General features: G+C 47.4%; 1 protein-coding gene across 3 annotated transcripts in view; it reads right to left on the minus strand.

Annotated features, from left to right (window-relative positions):
- PPP1R12A (protein phosphatase 1 regulatory subunit 12A) overlaps positions 1-21,128 on the minus strand; it is a 2,468,713-nt gene that overhangs the window by 1,797,831 nt on the left and 649,754 nt on the right. The gene's annotated exons all lie outside the window — the stretch shown is intronic.

A 21,128-nucleotide genomic window follows, 5' to 3' on the forward strand; every position in this document is an offset into this window, starting at 1 on the left:
TCATCCACCTCTGGTACCCCTGCGTAGGCCCCTTTGACTGCCAGCTCCTCTCGCTTTACTGAAGGAGTAATAGCGAAAGGAACCACCCCTCCACTGCTGTCCCCTAGGACGAAAAGGAGGAGGTTGGCGAACTGCAGCGCCCAACGACTTTGCTGCAGCTTTTGAGGTCTGCAACCTCTCAAGGCTCTCGTCAGCCTTGCTGCCAAAAAGGTGTTCACCGTCAAAGGGCATGTTGAGGAGCCGGGACTGCACATCAGGAGCAAACCCCGACTTCCGCAACCACGCAAACCTGCGTATCACGGTGCTCGCCGCCATGGACCTACTGACGCATTCAGCTAAGTCCAAACCCGACTGAACGGACTCACATGGCATCCTTACCATCCTGGACCATAGCAAGGGAACCATCCCGTTCGTCCCCTTCGGGAATATGTTCGGCCGCTAACGCAACACAGTTCCACAGAGTGTGCGTGAAACGAGACAAGGCACAAATGGAGTTGGCCGCCTGAAGCGCCATACCACCAGAAGAAAACACTTTCTTCGCCCAGCCATCAAAACGTTTGTCGTCCCTATCAGGAGGGATGGTAGGGTACAACGCCCGCTTTGCCGGGGCCGTGGCCGCCTGCACCACCAAACTCTCCGGAGTGGGGTGCCTGGTCAAGTAGCAGGGGTCGCTACTGGCTGGACGGTATTTTCGCGACAAGGATCTGCCCACCGCCGGGAGACTCTCCGGAGCAGTCCAAGCCGCCGCCACCCTTCTCTGTAAAGCTATATGGAACGGCAGTACCGGGTCAGTTGGGGGACCAACATCAAGGATGTCCGTCAGATCATCCTGCACAAACTCCCCTGGGGGAGCAGACCATCCCAAGTACTCAGAAACCCTAGCCATAAGGCGCCGGTACGAGGAATCGGCATGAGAGCCAGGTTCAGGCCTACAAAACGCCACCTCCAGAGAGGTGTCCAGTCCACTGGCATCATGCAGTGACTGCCTCAAATCGTCAAACTGACTATGGCCTGAGACAATTTCATCTGGAACCTGACTAGGAACCAGGCCATCAGAATCCTCATCCGCCTCTGAAATATACTCCAGATGGCGAAAAGAAGGCACGCGAGAGTGCTTGCTCTTAACCAGAGCCTTCCTAGGGGGTTCTCCCATGCCACGGGGTACCTCCGACACGAAAGGCGTCGATGGCGTTGAGCGAATCGGCGCCGGCGTCGAGAGAACCGGCATCGGCGCCCAGAGGATCGGCGTCGAGGAAATCGGCGTCGACGTCAGATGCAGCGCCTCCAGCATCGGCGGCGGCAACACAGCCCTCGAAGCCGGAGCCCCGAGTGTGTCCCTCGACGACCTGAGCGTCGACGACTTCCTCGGAGCCGGAGCCTCGAGAAAGCCTGTCGACGCCCTCGACGCCTCAGATGTCAATGTCTTCCTCGAAGACCTCACAGGTGCACAAATTCTCGAACGCGTCGAGGACCGGGACCTGGAACGGGTACGTCGAGAACGAGTCTCCTTGTCTGAACGGGACCTCTCCCGTGACTCGTGCCGACCACTCTTGCGAGCGGTGTCTCTCGACCTCTCACGGCGCGGACGGCTTAGTACCCTGCGACTCAAGAATCGCTAGCATTTTCTTCCCGAAGGAAGCCCATTCCTCCGGCGTCGCACGGCTGGTGGGGTAAGCGACGTGCAGGGCAGAGTCCTCCGAAGAGGACCTGGAAGAGGACCGGTGTCGGCGCTTCCGAGAATGCCTCGAAGAGGCTGAGGAGTGGCGAGACCAACTCCTAGAAGGAGACCCACGAGACTTCAGACGATGACGCGGAGAGACACCCCTCGAATCATCCGTCGAATGCCCCGCAGACTTCGACTTCCGGGGCTTGGACACCCGACCTACCGACAACTTCTTCTTACGTTCGCGTAAGGCTTTGGACGTGAGCAACTGGCAGTCGATACAGTCATCCGTGTCGTGGGCCTCCCCGAGGCACCAGAGGCAGGCGTTGTGCAAGTCCGTCAACGACATCTTGGACCCACACTTCTTGAAGCCCGGACGCGGGGTCGAAGACGAAGTAGAAGACATCTTCACACGAAGGATTTTCACAAAACTAACAGGTTCGAAGAACCGAGAAGAACAGAACTCCAAAGAGTCGAGGCGTTTAACCGAGAAACACGAAGCAACACGTTCGCGGAAAAAACGGAACTGAGGCTACGGGCGTCGTGCGTCCTACTTATCACATCGGATGACGTCAGAGGAGGTCCTCGATGACGGCGCATCGACGCTGGACGCAGACGCCAGGAAAAAAGTTTCCGAAGCAGCACAGCTGTGGTGATTACATGTCATAGATATGGAATACGTCGGAGGACCCAATCCCCTCGAACTTTTATTCTGGAGTCCTCGGAAATTAAGGGAAGATGACAAGTGGTGTGAGCCACTGCGTGATCATGACCTTTTAGATTTCTTCCAACGAGGCGAGTCATCTCTCGACTCGGAGGATCGCCTTTTCAACAGGGTTGTCAAAACAGGATTTATGGGACCTACCTGCAGGTAGATTCCCTTTTACGCTCTATCAAGGCCTTCGCTGTCATTGATGGGCAGAACCCACACTCTGAAGCTGAATGTGAGGATCCCAGGCACCATAGACACCTGATGGTGGTCCGTAAGGGACATTTCCGCCCCACCGTTGTGACATCTTTTTAACCCCGATCTCGGAGTTGATGACGTCATTTTCATTTCTTCGTCAAGGAACCGAAGCGCACAAATAATCTGAAGAGTTAGTTCTCGTGGAAAAACGGAACTGAAGCCAACGGCCGATGCGCACGCTATATATACCATCGATGATGTCGATACCGAGGCCCTCGAGGGAGCTAAAGCTGGATATGGAGAGATTATAAGATGAGGAACACGCGAGGACACAAGCCATTCGAAATGCGTATATTATCTGTATAAACGGTTACAAATAGGAAGGAGGCTAGGAAGAACACCATGTGTTTTTCCCACCTCATAAATAACGACCAGAATGTGCTGTGTAAATATGATATTGTATTTCTACAGGAGACATGGCTCTCAGATGTCCCAATATGGGATAATCATGACCTACATCTAAACCCTGCAGTGAAACCTCAAATGGGTCGCCCGATGTCAGGACTTGTGATAGTCGTGAAAAGGGGCAGAGGCTTAAGCTCTGAGATTTGGGCCATTACAAATAGCTACATGATGTTGGCAAAATTAACGGCTGGTATAGAGGTTTATGCTCTTGTAAATATGTACTGGAACCCCATTGCCATGTCGGATGTCTCCTTTTTTAAAGATCTAAATAATATTCTAGATCTTGTGGTGTTGGACCCAAAGATCAGGGGAATTGTAGTGGCGGGCGATTTAAATTTAAACTGCTTGAGTATGGTGGGTAGCAAAAATAAAAAATAGATGGAAAAGATGGGACTCCTTTGTAAAAGATATAGGTCTGATAATCCTTAATGGAGCCTTCCAATCTGATATACCCCCGGCCCGACATGGCAAAAAGGTGACAGTAAATCGGTCATCGATTATATATATATGTAAGTATGGATCTCTGGCCTGCTGTAATGAACTTCTGTTTGACAAAAACAGAGGCAAGCGATCATAAACTGGAAACCCAATGGAGATGGGATCCGCTAAAGGAATCAAAAGTGGATAAATACAAGGATTCATTCTGTACAGTGTATGTAGGGAGAAAAAAACTATGATGGTCAGAGAATGAAGTAACTAGCCTCGACCGTTTATTAGAGAAAGGCCACCATGATTATACTGTGGTGTTAAGAAATGGTATGAAGGAACATCCAGACCTAATAAAAATGCCCAGAAAGCAAGGCACCAAACCAAAGTAACCATCGCTACATCTTCATGTCTTCGATAAAGATGTAAAAGAAATGAAATCAAGACTCAGTTATGATTTTCGAGAAGCCCGTAATGCACCTCTCCTGATCAGAAAACGCTGACCACGAGAGTGAAAACAGGGTATAGAAATTGGGTCAGAAGACCGAGCGATCCTGTTTCAGGAGGATAGGGCTAGTATGCTGGAAACCAAAGCGAACAAAAACATAGCGAAAATGTGGTCAACCATAAATAATGCAACCACAGGTTCCCAGATAAGATTACAGGTGAATAGTGTGTTCACTCAGAAATGGAGTGATTACTTCTCCCTCCTTTATGCCTGCCCCTCCCCCACAACCATTAGCGAAGTTACTAGGCCCTTGGCGCCTTTTCATTTGAATTGGACGATATTATATATCTGATTGTTACAGCCTCTAACTCAAAAGCTTGTGGTCCTGATGGTCTGTCAAACATGGAGTTAAAAAAATTCCCTAAAGTCTGGGCGACAGTCCTTTATAAAATCTTCAAGGCTATAAATGTATCTCGGAGCCTGCCAAGCTCGTGGACGCAAGCGATTACTATTCCCATTTATAAAAAGGGGGACAGACTGGAACCGATCAGCTATAGGCCAATCTCGCTGCTCGATGTGCCAGGAAAACTAGATTGTCTGCTAATTCTGAAGCAACTACAAGCTTGGGTGTCATCAGAAAAATTGGTTGATCCATTACAATCCGGTTTTGTAAAGGGTTTAGGAACAATTCCTAACATAATGATACTCAATCTGCTCCAGGCACAACTGCTAGAGAAAGATCTCCACCCCTATACATGGGCTTTATAGATTTCAAGGCAGCATTTGATTCTATGGATCACGACTTGCTGTTTAAGAAACAAAGCGTATGAGTGCCCTACCTCTCTACTGTCCCTGATCATTTTGTTCCACTAATATGTCTATGCAGGTTCGCATTAGTTTAGATGGGAAGCTGTCACCGGAAATTGAAACATTACGTGGCTTGAAACAGGGCTGTGCGCTGGGCGCATTTTTGTTTAACTTCTTCATTTTAGATCTTGGGAATGAATTTCTATATTGTAATGGTGATCCTCTGAGGTTTGGGGCTCAGCAGATCCCATATCTGTTATACGCAGACGACCTGGTCCTTCTGTCTCAGACTCCACAAGGTCTCCAGCGGTTGCTTGTAAGGCTTGGGGTATACACCTGTGAAAACAGATTAGTTATTAATGTCAGTAAATCACAAGTAATTGCTTGCTCCCGCAAGCTGGGAAGCAAAAGGAGGTTCCCCCCCCCCTTTACATATTCATGGTCGATACAAGACATCAAGTTGGAAAAGGTGTCTGAATACAAATATTTGGGGATAGAAATCTCAAATAGGCAATCTAAGGGCGACCTGGGAGCAATGGTTCAGAGTAAATTACTCCAATTGACCTCACAGTCTAGAATTATCATTAAAAAAATGTGCCAAATTCTCCTTGAAACATGCAGTCGACTTTTATAAAACTTAAAGTCGTCCCGATTGTATTGTATGGTGTTGAGAGCATGGTGTTAGACAAAGGCTGTCCATGGGAGGCCTTAGAGGCCAAGTATTGGAAGGCGATCTTAGGCTTACCTAAATCGACTCCGATCGCTATGGTGCGTTATGAGTTGGGGTTGGTGTCTTTGTATGGACAGGCAAGGTGGAGACAGTGTGCCCTGCTACAGAAGTGCCTGTTGGGTATAAATAGTGCGACAATTCTGGAAGTTTTGGCCTCTGCCTTGTTAAAATCACGCAATACATATCCAATGAAATGGCTCAAGTGTGTATTTAGCCATATGATTGAGGCAAATGTAACAATAGAGCTGTTACTCCAGAACCCTGACCGCCCTAAAGTAAAGTTCTATTGCGCTGATTGGGCGGGGACTTTAGCGAAGTGCTCGCACTATAAAGACTTTAATGTTTGTGTGTTTGGTGTCAAGCCTTACGGTATCATTGCTCAGTACCTGCTGAAATGCCCATCTCCAGCTATACGATCCGAATTCCAACGGTTTAGATTTAATCTATGGGGTACGAGAGATGTATTATCTAGACAGAAACTGATCCCTCAGGAACAAAACTACTGCAGATATTGCATTGATGTTCAGCAAAAAGAAACTCTGCAACATCGGTTAGTAGATTGTCAGTTACTAATGTTGGTGAGAGAAAGATATTTTCAGAATATTATCACCTTTCACACTCGCACTTCGAGTGAATACAAACGGCAAATTATGTTTTCGACCTCAAGAGAAAAATTACAGATCGCTATTGTCCAATATTTAAGAACGATTTTGCCTGTTGTGGCCACCTCAAATTAATTTTTTGGTATGGGGTCCTATTGGATCGTGAGAGGTGTTCCCTCATTTTATCTTTTGATATTCTGTTTAAATCACCTGGAAGGCATATGAAATGTAAAGTACTTTGTTTATAGCCGATGTTTTTGTCTAATTTGTGCATCTTTTGTACCTTTGGTATTTTATTCGCTTTTTTTTCTTTTGTATTCTTCTTGTGTATTTTTGTAAATATTTGAAAAGTTGTGTATCAACTAAATCAAATAAAAATAAAAATAAGAAGTCTATGTGTTAGTTCAGATTAGGGTTGCAACAGATTTCAATAAGAGGAAGGCATGCAATTTAAATTGTTTTTCCATTGGGTGTTCAGGGCTGGCCAAGTTAAATAAGCTAGCAATTTGATACTGTATGGGTAAATAACATGAAATGCTTGCTTGGACGAGATATGAATGCCTAGGAAAAGAGAGTTACTCTTAGGCAACATACAAGTGGTGTGTGGAACGCAGAAAAATCCCCATAAACAAGTTGCGCACAACCCTTTCCACTGCTAGGTACCATATTTCCCTTTCTATTTAGAGGGAATAGGGACTTATGAAGGTAAGGTTACAAAGAGGATGTATAAACACCAATACTAGGAGTTTGAACAGCTAAAAGTAGTGCGTTAAAATATAGCTAGTGAGGAATATATATGTAATGTTGATTTCCTTTTAATTCTCAAGGACCGCTCACTTCAGTGACTATGATCCATCCAGGAGATGCACAAAATCAGCAGAGATGATGAAATTAACATATTTGTAATTTTTGGTACAAGACATAAAATAGTCCAATACAAAAAATGTATTCGTACAGTGGGTCTGGAAGGGGGTTTTGCAAATCCTTCATGTCCTACCACCCCATCTGCGAAAGGATTTAAAAGTAGGCTTCTTGCCCTCTGTAACAGCAGGATGGAGGATACAAATCTCTGAAGTCCTATGTAAGACAATATCATCCTCTATTCCCAGCCAATGGGGTAGCCATGCATTTAGATCTAATAACTACTTTTATATCATAGCTCACTGTTGCCACAAGCCAGGCTAAACACCATGCAGGTAAAGGCAGTAACTTGCAATTGTTCTGGCACAAAATATAAAAATGCTATTTGCTGTCTGTAGAAATGCAGAAACATTGGCAAATGTCATTCTTTTTTGTCACTTGTATATCTATTTGTGAAGAATATATTTCCTGACTTTACTCAGATTTTGGATTAAAACACTAGAAACCCACTCTTCTGTTCTTGAATCCCTCTGATGTTACTAGCGCCATCAAACTCGCATGTTATCCTCATCACGCACGGAAAAGAACAACCATACTGCTCTTTGTGTGATTAAACACAAATTGTTCATTGGGATGTTATATAGGACTCAGGATTTTATGAATGTTTTTGTAATGACAGTTTTATGGATTTTCTAAATCCGAAATAAACGAAATGACAATGCATTACTTAAAAGCATTTCTGATGGTTGTATCTGCTTAGATTCACATGCTGTGCATAGGTCCGACATCCAGTGGTCACTGCGGAGTATTGCATTTTGTTTTTCGTAGTCGAAAAGGGGACGTCGACAAGGGGTGTCTGTAACACTATCCCTATAGTGACGTGCGTTGTACCCACAATCCCTCACGCGTCGAGGTCCCTCAGATTGTTTTTTTCCGCCCAGCTACTGGTCGCCTTTACGCGGAGCTCCTCGAGAGACATTGCAGATTCCATCTCCTCGACCTTTGGTCGTTTTTTCCTGTTAAATATTTAACATATCGATCCCTCCCTCGACGCAGTTGTGAAGCTGTCTCCGCCGAGCAAGATCTTCGACGGAGGGGACGAGCGGAGGAGATCCTTCAGCGTTGCCGAACACGTGGCCTGGCCTCGCAGGCCAAATACAATAGGGAGAGTGGGGTTGTGGGACATCTCTGATTCTTTTCTGAGAATGCCTTTCCTTTTCCCCTTCTTTTCCCTCGGGGTCGTTATCACGATTTATTGCCTCGGCTATGGAGAGGACACCCTTTATGATATGATATGATAGTTTACTTATATGGCACCTATACACAATATGTTTCAAAGCGCTTCAAGGCAAGGGAGGGAACAAGGGAAAATACAACCACATTCTTACAGGCCATGAACAGTAAGGATGTGAAATTAACTATCGTACTCGACATTGCAAGAGCTAAAACAAGGATAAGGAACAGGGGTAGAGTGGGAAGGAAATGGAAACAGACAGGCGACTACTGTACCGGGCCTGACGACAATTATGGTAGAGCCGGAGAAAAACAAAAGGTGAGGGAGAGGGGTGCAGAAAGGGAGGGGAGGAACAAAACAAGCGACTATCATACTAGGCCTGACGGCATTTCAGATAGTGCTGAAGGGGTGGTGGGGAGGAAAAAAAACAGTAATGGGAGGGTGAAGGAAACAGACGAGGTTGCCATCATATTAGGTCCAGGGACAATTCTGATAGATTAAGTGCATAGAAGAAAGTAAGGGGAGGAGATAGGAAAAGGGAGAAGGGAAAGGAGGAGAGAAAAGAGTAAGCAGTCAAAAAGAGTGGAGAAGCAAGAGTGGAGAGGGAATACAATTGCAGAAGTCAGTAGTAACCCATAATGTTGCAAGCGAGGATACAAGATGAAGATGGGAACTGCATGATTCAGGGCCACCATGAGTACAAGATGCAAAGGAAGTCCAGCATGAGAGTTGAGAAAGAGTGACACCGTGAATGTGTCTCGTAAAACGCAGTGCAGCATAGTTTCAAAACAAGGAGACAATCATCACCAATCACAGCTCTGCGCCGGTCTTTAAAACAGCCTGGTAAAAGTAAAATGTCCTTCAATATGGGCTATTATTGAGAACGATAAGCACTTTTCCTTTCTCCCCAAGACAAAAAGTGGCCATGTGCACAGGCAGTCCTTGCAGAACTATGCCTATATTACTGGCATAGACAGTTTCTTGGAAACATCTGGGAGCACCGGTTTTCAGGTACGAGAAAATGCCTCAGTCTCTGAAATCGGAAGAATGCCAAAGTGCCTTTAAACTACATTCTGTGTGGTGAGACTGGAATTTGACCAAAAATCACAGACAAATAAGGAGGCAGCACGAATCTTTCAACTCCAAGCAACAGAAGCTATCTGGAACATGAGAAAGTGCCAACTGAAACTTTGCAACCACACCTGGGTCTGAAAGCTTTTTTAATGGGTACTGCAGGGAATTGAATGATAAGGAAGGAAACCTGGCAGTACAGAACATAATGGGAAGATATTTACAGAGAAGCTTTTGGTGCTACTCTGGGACGTCAACGCATGGGTGCAGTCTTTTGGTGAAGGAAAATCTAAATCCAAGTCCTCTAAAGTGAAAATTTGACAGATTGCATTCCCCCTGCTTCTATTGTCTGCTATTTGTCTCAATGAGAGCATAGCAGGTAGTTACAGACAAAAATATTTCCTTCTGAGGCGGGAGGTCAAAAAGGATCACCTATCCACGTCTTTGTGGTTATACTTTGTGTGCCGTCACTTGCACCACCATTTGCATTGGATTTTAATCATACTGTAGAATGCGAGCGCCCCACCGAAAATAAAAGTTCTGATCCATGACACTAGTAATCTGGAAAGAACCATTTGTTTTGGTTTCCTCTCCCAGTTCCCTCAGTACCACATTCTCAATAAAAAGTAAACTTTGCCATCCCCTGCAGCCCGGTTACCATCATGCCCGAGGTTTGATCTATTGCTTCTCTGTCACCACTAAGATTCAAGTGGGTGGCAGCATCTGTGACGACATTTTCCAGAGTCTGGCACTTGGTCGTTTTTCTCCTGAAGAGAAGTACATTTTTTAGCCATGGTATAAGTAAACACCACCACCAAAGTTTCTAGAAGAATATCAACAATAAGTGCAGCACCTCCAAAAGAATAAGGCTTTTTAAATGAATTAAAGCTTTGGGCATGTCCACAAAAATGGCAGTATGTAATTCCTCAGCTACCTTATTCATTAAATCAAAAGAAGCTAGCTCCTCCAGTGGAGTAAACTTCGAGAACAACATCAAACTCAAAAGGCACACCTTTAAAGTCCTGCCAGTCATAACCAGCACATAGGTAACCAATAGGAATGGGTTGTTTTACATCATAACGCTAACTATCCCTTCCAAAACTGTATTCCTGCGCAAGGGCATCGCTTCCCACTTATTTTATAACAATTTAGAATGCACCATATGCAGCAAAAGTAATTTTCTTAGCACCTTGTTCAATACAGGGTGCGCTGGCAATTCTAAGCATTCCCCAGTATAAAACCTCCCGAGTGCACCCCATGCCTCCAAATGCAAGACTGGAGGTGTAGAGCAGGTGTAAGCCCCAGCAGGGACAACCCAGGTTTCACTGATGACAAAGTAAACCCTTAGCAGTGGAATTTTATACTCGTTTTACCATCAGAAGAGTGATTAGGTTTCCATTCAGAAAAAGTAGAAAAAGTTAACAGAGTGAAGAAAGCCTTCACAAAGAAAAGAATGGTCTTTCATCACATCAAAATCAAAAGATTGCGACCAAAAACAAAATCTTAGTAGAAGAGTAAGTGAAATTCTTCTGTTGGTGTCAAGCATTCAAATCTCAAGAAATGCAGCCATCCTGTCTGAGGATTTCATAACAAATCTTATTTTCATGAAGTGATTTATGCAAAAATAAAATCAAAAGAGGTTACGAGAACTTCCCTGGTTGTAGCATATGATTTTAGGTTGTTGCTGCTACAAACAAATTATTAAAATAAAATAATAATTCAACCATTACAAAATTGCAGGATTTCACAAATTGCCCAGCAAGGTCAATGACATAGTAAAAGTACTGATGTGTGCCACAGGGATCCTCATATGTGAATTAATGACCAAGTACAAAAAGTCTGCCCCAAAATTCAAGGCAAAATATTTGGTCATTAGCTCTAGAGGGAAAACACAAAAAGGTAGGCAGGAGGACACTTCTATGATTGTTTTTTAAGCAAACCTTGCTTTTATTTCATGTTAGGGAGAATTCTCATTCTATGGCTAATTTCCCTCACGTAGTGAGTTCCCCAGCAGCTTTGCTGGACTTCTGGAGTTTATTTTTTCCACTTGGTAAGAGTGTGCCTCTTTTCCCCACTCTTAACTGTGTTTTGTCATGTGCATTTCTACTTGTTGTGTGATCTTGGACTCTGGAGCACACCACTCCAAGAGCACAACTTGTTGTGCGTGTTACATAGCACCTTCGGTGCAGTAACACAGGGTTGTCTTTAAGGCTTCCCAATGACTCCTTTTTCTGGGGCTGACTACTGTCCCCCAGAAACAGGTAAAGTTGCCATTAACTTTACATAGTCGAGCGTGCTAGAGGGCCAACCAAGATGGCCGCCTTGGTCTGAGCTCCCACACATCCCTGTATTAATTCTGCGTGATCCTGCCGTGCCTGGTGAAACAGCGTCCTAACCTGCCTTGCTTCTGGCTTCCCACTCGTTCTGCGAACCATCCTGGGAAAACTGGGTAAGAATCGGCCCTCCTGTGCCTCCCAAACGACCCTCCTGGCCCCAAGGCCGAGAAATCCAGGAGAGCCCCGCGAGCCGCCAGGCCACACAAGGCAGCCCCCACAGCGAGCGAAGCCCGGACGACCTGAAACACGCGGCCGCTCCGGGTCGCAGAAGCTGCGGCGGAGTGGAGCACCGAAGAAACACTGCAGCAGCCGGTGGCCGTGTGGAAACCCCCCTGCCGCTTCAAGCGGGACCGCAATGCAGCTCCGGAGGGGGGTGGCTACCATACGCACCCAAACATTAACTCGCACTTTGCGCCACGGGGGAAAGTGAGGAGCGGCGAGCTGCCCCCCCCCCTCGCTCTGCGCAACCAGAGCCTCAGTCTTTTGCTCGCCGGCGCCCAGAGCACGAGATTTGAATCCGCCGCTGGGTCCCAGAGCCCTGGACACGGCCGCACCGCTCCGGGATACATAGGCTCGCAGAGGACCAGGTGAGACCAGTCAGCGACGGCGACTGGAGCGGGTTGCCCTGCAGCGTGCCAGCGGAATAAGGTACGACAGGGAAAGAGGGGGGGGGGGCATGGTTCCTAATACAATATATACACGCTGGATCTCCCCCCACCCCTCCCCCGGCACATAGACCATCAGAAGTGGGTTATCAGGACAAACGTGGCGCAGCGGGCTCCACCCCACCCGCACCATTCCATGGTGGGGAGGGTAAAAGACACAGCATCTCAAGACTACTGCCCTTGGCGGGGGGCGGGGGGGTTAGTGAGAGACATGCCCCCGCGGGGTCCACCCGAGCCCCATATCCACGGAGGACACCCCCTCAAAAGCAACACGCGAGGTGCTAATCAGCACACCTCCCAGGCCCTAACTGCCAGGTGCTCCAGCCACTCCATACAGCACAATGAGCCCTTAGAGACTCAACACTGCCGACGGGCGGCCGACAGTCCCTCGAGGGGACACCCCCCCCATGAGGGAGGGTGAGGGGCGCGACCTTCGACCTTGCCAGAACCAGCCTCACCCCCTTGCCTAGAAAGCAAAGAAAGAGACATAGCTGGGGCTTTAATAAACGTGTTCAGGTCGCACACCGCACTCCACAAGGAGGCCGCTCCTGCTCACAATCCCCCCACCAGCTTCCACAGATCGGCACAAGCTGCCCCTCCTCATTGTGAATCCGGCGAAGCGTCCAAGCCACAGAAATATATAGATTGTAACCCAGAGTCATCACCAACTCCATAGACGCAATGGGAAAATCAGACAAATCGCAAAGAAAGCTAAATTTCGAAAGTGGCACAAATCTGAAAGCCCCTAGGCAACAGGAAGATCTGGAGCCCACATCTGGTTGTTCCCACCAAATGGAAACAGAACAGCTCGTCTGAAATCAAAGGACTTCTGCTAGATCTGAAAGTGGGCATAGGCAGTTTGAACAATAAAATGGATGGCCTCTCGTCTAAGGTGGACCTACAACATTGCATGGACACACACACAGAACGCTTAAACAAAGTCAAGGAGCGGGTGTCCAACCTGGACGATGGCGCAACAACCCTATCGAGTAAAGTGTCCCAACTGGAAGCCCAAATAAAAGCCACCAATGCTAGGTGAGAGGATTTAGAGGGCCGCTCGAGAAGAAATAATATCAGAATCATCAGAGTGAGAGATTACCGGTCACAGATGAAAATGGAAGACTATGTGGAGTCACTCTGCACATCCCGCTTCAGCTGGGAAGCTCTATCTCACTTGTTCATTGTAGAGAGGGCACACAATTCCATCCTCCAGACGTGCCCCTGGCACGCCGCCCAGACCAATAATCGCGAAATTACTTAACTATAGGGACCGTGACACTATCCTCCGACTGGCCAGGGAGAAAAGTGATCTCCTCCACCAAGGTGACAAAATCCACTTCTACCCAGACTTTTCCCCTGCGGTCCAGACGCAGAGAAGATCCTTCGCCAATATCAGACAAAGGCTCAGAGACAACCAAATAGCCTACTCAATGCATTTCCCGGCACGGCTTCGAGTGCAACATGGCGGGAAGGTCCACTTTTTCTAGTCGCCAGAGGAAACAAACGCTTTTCTAGACCATGCGGGCTGCCCAGATCTGAACCCCAACCAGGCACGATCACAGAGAGAGAGAAACCACAGGAACCCACCATAATCGAAGGAAGCCAGAGGCAAGAAACACATTGCTAAACACAACGAATTCACAGAAGCAAACACTACATGTAATACCACAGGGCTAGGATACTTGGGAAGCCCCAAGTGCCCCTAGCACAGCATCTGTTTGTCAACAGTTTTTAGTTAATGGGTGGGACATCAGACGACGGCCCGGGCACGCCAAGGAACCGCCACCTGTTTAAGTTCACATATGGGCGAATTGGAGGTTGCCCGTGAAAGGAAGGAATCAGGAAAAAAAGGAGGGAACTGCTCCACTAGTTCAACACCCCCCCCCCCCCATCAACCCTCCAACCCACCAGCCACCACTACTTCTGCGCCGAACACCAAAGAACCCTCCAGATGTCAGCCAAAGGTCTGGGCCAAGATATGCTACTACCCCTCCGAATAGTGCAAACAAAATCAAACTAAACATACAAATCAAACACAATTCAAAGTCGCAACATGGAACATTAGAGGAGGCAACCTCCCTACTAAAACCAGGAGGATTCTACAATACTTGAAAAGGCATGAGATCGACGTGGCCATGATCCAATAAACGCATCTACTTCCTGGAAAAGAACACCTCTGGGCTTGGAACTGGGGCTGCCACAGGTACTTCTCCTCATACTCGTCCTACTCCAGAGGGGTTGCAATCCTAATTAACAGGAGAATCAACTTCCGACTAGTACACACAGAGAAAGACTCCGAGGGCAGGTCGCTTCTTGTGTGCGGTATCGTGGTGGGCAAAAAATAGTCTTCGTCAACTCCTATGGGCCCAATGTGGATGGAGCCAATAACTTTGACTGGGTGCTGACTCACCTTTCCGCCAAAGATCCGGCAACCATAGTCTGGGGAGGCGACATGAACACAGCCCTCGACCCAGCGAGAGAGATCGCCGACCATGCCACAACCCATCTCCAAAGCCAGCCTCCAAATACAGGAAATCTGTAGAACCTTCGACCTCATAGATGCATGGAGAGTCAAGAATGGGGATCAACGAGGCTATACCTTCCACTCGGCAGTGCCCAACACGAGCTCCAGGAATGACTACATATTTATCTCATCGAACAGCCCGATGATATGTGGTCCCTGCCAAATCCTACCGTACCTTTCTCCGACCACTCCCCAGTAACCCTTATCTGCAGCCCATCCAGCTACAAACCCCCTCTACAGCACTGGTGCTTTAAAGCAGGTTCCATGCAGGACCAAGTATTCGCATACGAAATAAGGGAGGAGATCTCTGCATTCCTAGATACCAACATAGGCATAGTGTCCACAGCAAAGACGTTATGGAAAACATTAAAGTGTTTCACCAGAGGAATCTGCCTTGCTAAAGAAAACGCCATCCTTAAACTCATCAAGCAGGAATTGACCACCAGTGAAGAGCAACTAAAACACCTTGAGCTTAGATGCGCAAACACGAACGACCCAGGTTCACAAGCCGCCTTAAAAGAGGAACTGCAGAAGTTCAGAGCTGCAGCAGAATGTGAAATAAAGTTCCTGAACCGCAGCGGGCAAGTCCGCCAGTACGGCGAAGGCCAAAAGCCCGGAGCCCTCCTCGCAAATTTGATAAAAGCAGAGAGAAAACTAACGTCAATCGAAGGAGTACGTTCCAAACAAGGCATGTTGATGCACACCGACGAGGGAATTGCAGAGGAATTCAGAACCTTCTACCAGGAACTATATAGTTCAAAACACATCGCAAACTCAGACGCCCTACGAGAGTACTTGGAAAACACAGAACTCTACTGGGTAGAGGGGCAGTTACGTGAACCCCTCAATGAACACATCACGCCAGAGGAGATCATTGAGGCCATCAAAACCCTCCCAAACTCCAAAGCCCCTGGTCCAGACGGCCTGACAGGAGAATTTTACAAGGTGTTTGCAAATACCCTGGCCCCCCTCCTAGCCAAAGTATACGAGGCGGCACTGGAAAAAGGATCCCTCCCTCAGTCCACCTGCGAGGCCAACATAGTCCTCCTACATACACCGGGCAAACCGTCAGAGGAATGTGCATTTTACCGTCCCATCTCCCTGCTCAACCGTGACAAGAAGAATTTTGGCGAAGGTGCTCACAAACAGGTTGATGCCACTGATGCCCGCTCTGGTGCTCGCGGACCAGGCTGGATTTATACCCGGACGTAATACAACCTTCGGAATAAGAAGGCTATTTGGCATCATCGAAGTCCTGGATCCCTCCCACCAGGCAGTCGCAGTAATGCTAGACACTGAAAAGGCATTTGACTCAGTGGAGTGGCCATTTCTTTTCACAGTGCTCACCAGGATGTGCCTAGGCAGCTGCTTTATCAAGCTGATATCTCTATTATACACCAACCCCCAAGCCAGCATCATCGTGGGCGCAGCAAAGTCGGCCCCCATAGAGCTGCAACGTGGCACCAGACAGGGGTGCCCACTCTCGGCCTTAATATTTGCATTGATAATGGAACCCCTGGCCTCCAATCTGCAAGAACAACAGATCCTCATGGGGCTCAACATAGGCCCACACAAGCTGATCATATCCCTGTACGCGGACGACGTGGCATTGTTCATACGCGACCCCACCGAAAATTTGAACCCAGTTATGAGGGAAGTAATTAAATTCGGAGCAGTATCCGGTTTAAAAATTAATCAGATTAAATCCATCATACTCTGGCTGACCCCAGCTACCAAGACATTTGTCGACGACTTCCAGTTCACATGGGAAATATCCTGAATCCGCTACCTGGGGATACAGATGTCGTTAAACTACCACGACGTATTTCGAGACAACTCTGAGGAAGTAGCGAAAACCTTGCAGGAAAAAGTTACGCGATGAAGACGCTGCTGCTGACCTTGTGGGGTAGAGCCTCCCTAGTTAAGATGGTGATCCTGCCAAAGCTTTTGTACTTGTTCACCAACATCCCTATTTTGTTATCTCCATCCTTTTTAAAGAGACTGAAAAGCATGGTCCACGAACTGCTGTGGGCGGGTAAACCAGCCAGAGTTGCACACTCAACACTGACTCTCCCAGTGTCCAGTGGAGGATTAGGCCTTCCAGACCTGGAGAAATACTTTTGGGCGGCACAAGCACACACAATCCCTCAGCTTTTGGTACTCCACGCAGATGATTAGACCACACGTACAAATAGAGCCGGCCCTGGCCACACCCAATCTGCTAAGGGCAGTCATCAGCCAGCTTCCAGTTCCCAATAACACCATGAACATAGTACTCTCAAATTACAAGATCTGGAAGAGAATTGCCCGAAAATATGAAGTTACACGATACTCACCTCTGTCAAATTTATACCAGGAACCGTTGACGTCAAAGAAGGTTTTTCACCAATGGGTGGAGAAGTTGCGCATAAAGACTCTGGGTGAGCTATTCACCGAAGGCAATTTCATGACTCCCCAGCAAGCAAAGCTGAGAGGCGTAGACACCGCCCTTGACACATTTATCTATTTCAGAACCAGAAATACCCTACAAACACTCTTTCCCACCTTTCCACGGAACCCTCCGACTTGGCAGCTTCTCCATAACGTGATACAGGCACAAGGGGAAGGCAGACTATTATCAAACATCTACAAATCCATCATCACCGACACAACCCCTACCAATACCCGCGCGAAATCAAGATGGGATAAGTCCCTGCAAACAATCATCCCAGAGGAAGATTGGACATTCATCTTGAGTCACACAAAAAATAGCTTTCAACTCACGCTTTAAACTGATTTTAACTACCTGCACCAGACCTACTTCACACCGGTGAAAAAGAACAAACATCCCGATGCATCTCCCAAGTGCGAAAGATGTGGGAACCCCATGGCCGACTGTCCACCTCGCATGGTACTGCCCCAAGCTGACCCCATTCTGGAACCAAGTCCTGGAAACGACGGCTGCAATCGTGGGAAAGGAGATACAACCCATCCCGACGGCGGCTCAGCTGAGGATGACGAGACTACTCTCGCCGGCAATAAGAAAGCTTGCAGGATTGTTACTAACACTCGCCCGTAGGAGAGTCGCCATGTCTTGGGGTCGAGGGCCCCCCTACAGTAACCAATCAGCACAAAGACATCCTCTACTGCCAAGACAGACAGAGTCAGATCACTGCCCTTACACGCACGCCCACCGGACATCTGGGGCCCAGTAGTATTATTCCTGATCAACTAAGTCGAGGAGACCCCTCCTTCCCCATCAGGGACCCAAAGAACACAGGGCACGAACTTGTAACCAGCCTAATCTCTCGATCCAACACCTCGAAAGAATGACACGGAGAGGAGAAGGGCAGACCCATGGAAGCATCAGACATGGAGCGAAGTGGAGGGGGGTGTGAGGGTGGACGGCGCACAGTTAATCCACCCTAATGTGGGTGAGAATGTTTGTATTAAGTTGAAAAACCCATAAATAAAGTTTTAAAAAAAAATTTACATATTCATTTTTTAACTACAGACCCAGTACAACCCATTTTACATGGAGTACTGAAAGGGTTAAATCCTACCCTTAGTTGTCTGTACCTCCTAGAGCACTGTTTTGCTCTTTTAACATTTAGACTTGGCTGGTGGCAGTGGGGTCTACCCTTACTTATCTACCACGATTATACGATATAAACGTGGTATTGTTTTAGGCTATTATATTAGCCTCAAACATAAACCCGCTAGACCAAATGCTCCTTTTGGCTCCGGTCGGGTTTATTCGCCATTTCTTTTTGTTAAACTCCTTCTCATGTTTTACTTTGCGCGGGAAACCAGATTTGCCTTCTTTGTTCACTGTCTTTTGGCGTGCTTCTACCAGGAAGCCCTCCTCTGGGCGCCTGGGTGTCTAGGGGGGCTGAATGTGAGGGAGGGGTGTAGTCACCCCCTGCACAGGGTATCCTAGGAAACCCAAGTCACACTTTGCCAGGATTGGCTGAGGTGGTTGTCTGGGCTGGACAAACCCCCACTGCTGCGTGATAGACAGCCAGGCTGTGTGAATGGGGGATTTTCGCATAAAAGGCAGGATCTTGGGCTAGAAATCAGATTCGCCACTGGAACTACAAGGAACCAAAGAGAAGCGGAGAAGAAGACGGCTACTGCAACTACCGTCCTGGTGAAGCCCTGCTGCAGTCCTGAACTATCTACCCTTCGACGACCAGAGAAGATCCAGTCTGGAGTCTTCTTCCCTTGAGCCTGGTGGGGTCAACCAGCTCATCTTCCACAGCCAGAGGATCCTCTCCTTGGTCGAAATCGCTGCACCCTGCTGTAGTGGTCCGGATAGCCATCTGAAGAGCCTCTCCTGTTTTTAAGGAACGCACCTTTTATTCACCGTCGCTGCTGCTGGCTTCATCCATGTGTGGTGCAGACCCCTCCGGAAGTCGTCATCCTTGCCGAAGCACCAGGAACCGTGGGTCTGCAGGAAACTACCAGGAACAACTGCCGTGGCACCAACTTCTTCATCGAATAAGGTACTGTGTTCTGCTTTGAGGAACTAGGGTGAATCCCTTTTCTCCGTCTCCAAGGCTTGCCCTTGTCTGCCCTCCTTCTTATAACGTTTGCTTCCTCTGTTGACAATATCCAAGTACTCCTGGCCACGTTGAATCTTGAACTGTCTGACTGTGTGATACTCGACAACAGGAACCCGGTTCCACTTGACATTGGCGCAAGCCTATTGACTTTTGTATTTCGGTCAGCAAGCATTCTCCGATTCTGTCTGCCTTGACAAAAGTATTGCCTATGATTATTGCCCCCAACTCTCTCTGGTTAACCCAGGTGCTAAGTATGTTTTGCCCCGGTAACATTTCTTGCAGCGGATACGCGTTTCTTTAATACGACCGAACTGTCAAAAAGTGATCGCATATGTGTTCCCGGTAACGTCTTTAGTTTCACAACACTGGTCCACCAAAACATAAGGTACTTAGCTTGAGTTATTCTGTGCCAAGAGAATTGGTTGTTCGTAGTGTATTTTACATGTGGTTTTGAATTAATAGAAGTTTTGTGTTTTACAGATGGTTTAAAAATAAATGTACTTCTATTTTTTACCTGAAACCTTGAGTCAGTGTTTGCTTGAGTCACAGTAATTGTGGTCCCTTTGTGTAATCCGATCTTGCTCATATACTCTTGAGTTAAGCCTGGCTGCTTCGCTACTGCTACCACTTTAACATAGTAGTACAGGCTTGTACCAAAGGTGAACTTGTATTACCACTTGTGGTCTTAATTCTGTGTAGTGGCCCCTAAGGGCACTGCACAGGATTCTGCCTTACAATTCAGTAACACGGTTAGGGAGAATTCTCAGAAATGTGCTAATTCCCTTGTAGCTTAGAGACCCCCCCCCAGCACTTTTTTCTGGACTTTAACACTTAATTTCAAACCTGGAGAGAGAGACCTTTTTCCCCACTCATTTATTTTTCATTGATTTGAACACAGTTTCTTTTGACTTTTGAGTCTGACAAACTCATCTTTTTTACATTGTGTCACACAGCACATTCAGTGCAGTGACACAGGGACGTCATCCAGATTTCCCAAATGTTTAAATACCTTCTCTTGGTTAAAACTACTGTTTCCAAGAGTAGTGAAGGGACATTGAATTTACTTACATGGTAACTTTCTAGACCCAGCACACACTATCTTACAATAGGATGCTGGACGGGTAACTTCGTATCCCCTTTGTCTGGTTTCTCATGTAACATTTTTATGTAACCTTTTCTACAATTAATGGCTGTTGGCAGTGGCTTGCTTTTTCCTACCATTGTGTGTTTCTAACGGGAACTGCAATTGCAGCTGCAGTAAAGCACCCATGGGTGCCCATTTTGTCACAATGGCCCAGTCTTCTTTTCTCACCATTTGTTGTTGGAAAGGTCCTTCTTGAGATTTACTCTGTGTGCCAAACCAGGTTTGGTCCCTTTGTTAGTTTTGTCTCTGGCGGGTTTCACTGCTGAAGCCCGCCTCTGGCTCCAGTGTGTTTGGCAGGGCAGGAAGTGAGGGAGTTGCCTGAAACTCCCGGTGCATAATCCCCTGGGTTACAAGAATGCACCCGAAGGTGATTGGCCAGGCGCCAGTCCTTGGAGGACAGCCACCCTGCTGTGTGAGTGACAGCTAGGCTGCGACTGAATGAGAGAAACCTGCATAAAAGGGGAGGCTTTTGGCTTGGAAGGCAGAGTCAACCACTGGACGAAGAAATCCGAAGAAGAACTTGGAAGAGACACTTGCTGCAACTCCTGGACCGTTGGTTTGCCCAGAGAAGCCATGCTGCACTGCTGGAGCTCCAAATTCGCCTTGACTCGAGAATCACTGCAAAGGACAACTTCTCCCCTTGGGTTGGTGGGACCAATCAACCCCAAAGCGAACTAGTCTGGACATACTCTCGGAGATTG

The sequence above is a fragment of the Ambystoma mexicanum genome, chromosome 12 (assembly GCF_040938575.1).
Source record: "Ambystoma mexicanum isolate Mex_15411 chromosome 12, UKY_AmexF1_1, whole genome shotgun sequence".
In the NCBI taxonomy this organism is placed as follows: Eukaryota; Metazoa; Chordata; class Amphibia; order Caudata; family Ambystomatidae; genus Ambystoma; species Ambystoma mexicanum.